The following is a 2,272-nucleotide window of genomic DNA, read 5'->3' on the forward strand; positions in this document are numbered from 1 at the left end:
ACCTCGGAGATATCCTAGAAGTAATTTCTCTATTTCTTGCACGCGTCGTGAGCTGTGCACTTCTAATTAGTTGTGTGAAGATTAGCGAGATTTATAGCTTTCTGGCAATCTCCATTCCTTATTTATTCCGCCACAAGTCCTCTTTCATTCCAGTCTTTCCGTGTCCTGTAATCCCTTCAGAGACCTGAAATCTACTGTAAAAGATTAACTTCTGCCATGCCATTAGTCAATATACTTTTAGTTACTCTTATAGGCAAAATGAGGTCTCGGGGATTAAGAACTTTGGTATCTATTATCGCGAAAGACATTAATTTAGAATTTCAAACACATCCCTTTTAAGGACAATATGCTGTATAAAATGAAGCCGCATTGATTTCAATAGAGAACATTCTGGCCGAAGGTACATCCTGATGGTAGAAGCATACCGAAGTGAATACACGTTACCCCAAGTTATTCACTAGTTCAGCATATGCGCTAGCTAATTTCCCATTTGTAGTAATCGTGTATAAGTGTCAAAAAAGCTCTTTAAAGTCCCTTGATTTAAAAAACGATTTCATTACTTGAATTTTCAGTGTTGTATTTTGAAAAATTGTCGAAGTTTGTTTCCCAACCACGGGTTAAAGAGAACTAAAGAAAGTTTATAGGGGGGCGTGACTGTTCGTGATTGATAATGTAGATCCTTCTAGTTGTTTGGTTACAAATTGTTCGCCGTTCTCTCAACAAGTCAGATCCCAGTTTAAATACTTTCACACATCATGCGCGATAAAAGACTTCAATTCTGTGACATTTTTAGTCTTCTTTTCAAACAGCATGCTCGCATGTTTACAATCATTCTATCTGCTCCGCCCACAGACCCTCTGATTGTGTAGTAGTTCGGCACATCTATGCAGGCGTCAAGAAACATCACGTGCGTAAGCAAGGCATCATTAAGCGATGTGTGGGTAAGAGGGGTGCTAACAATGCCCCAATTTCAAGGCTACCCCAGGGACAGACAGGATGGCGTCGGGTCTGTACTCTAACCACAGGATCCTGTTACCGTACGCTGTAATATGACGTAGTGATATATGATACTGTATCAATATACTGTTCTAATAATTACATCTCATGATGTAAACTTTGATATACACCAAGTTAATATGACATAAACAGTTCATATCTGTCTAGTGCATTATAATCAATGTTGCTATTTTCAATCAGTAGGGTGGGTGGTTTTGCTACTAATAGTATTCGAATGTACAACACCAATCCTGGATAGTAAGCGCTAATATTACCAATGCACGAAATTTAGCTGATGCGTCGGAACTAACCATTTTGATAGTTTCGTAGAAATTTTTCGGATTTTTGAAAAGGGGGGAGGGGAGGTGTGTTAGTGGTCTACTTTTTAAACCAATATTTACTTTTGTTCAAAAAATTTCTCTAAACAGAGAATAACCCGCTGGTTCATACCGCCAGGTTCCACAGTGGATACACCAATGAAAGTTTTACCAACAAGCAGTACTAACAGCCTCTGATAGGTGTTTCTTGATACAACTACAAGGCTACGTACATATTTTTACTTCTGGTTCACAAATATCTCCTTAACCGTCCCGAAATAATGTGGAGAGAACTAAAAGTGTGATGTCAACAAACCGAGTTAGTGCGTTAATGTAAAAGTAAACAATAGCTGTAAACAAAGTGTGGCTGAATGCAAATGAATGAAAATATAAAAAGTGAGACCTTGTTACGGATTTTTTAGGGATTATCGTTGAGATTACAATGGGTTATCTTCTTAACGCTTGGCCTTGGTTATTTACAGATCCAGATTTCAATCCGATTATCTGCAATTGACTACAAGAGGATCTAAATCTATCACTGCTTATGTGACAGCACTCAGTCATCGTATCCCTAATACGGGTTTTGACATACTCTTGAGGAAGTATGACGAATGGGGGTGTGGTTTGGACACGATGGCATTTTTTGCTGAAAATTCCTCTGCTGAAGATTTTGTTTCAAAAAAATAAAGGAGTCCATCAAAATTGATTTTTTTTGTGATCCCCACTTTTCCTCAATTTTGCAGTAATTAGTCGTAACAAATAGTGTCAATACAACGTTTCTATCTAAATTCCGCTGATATTTACAATGAAACAGGTACAATGTTGGTCGCAATGTACATGGAGTACGAAGTCTGATAAAGCTGTTCGAACGCTTGTGATTACTAATGATGGATGGGAAAATTGTTCTGTGCTGTAACACACGACCATCACAGGGGAACAAAGGATAACGATGTATCGTC

This window comes from Lottia gigantea (assembly GCF_000327385.1).
Source record: "Lottia gigantea unplaced genomic scaffold LOTGIsca_57, whole genome shotgun sequence".
NCBI classification, from domain to species: domain Eukaryota; kingdom Metazoa; phylum Mollusca; class Gastropoda; family Lottiidae; genus Lottia; species Lottia gigantea.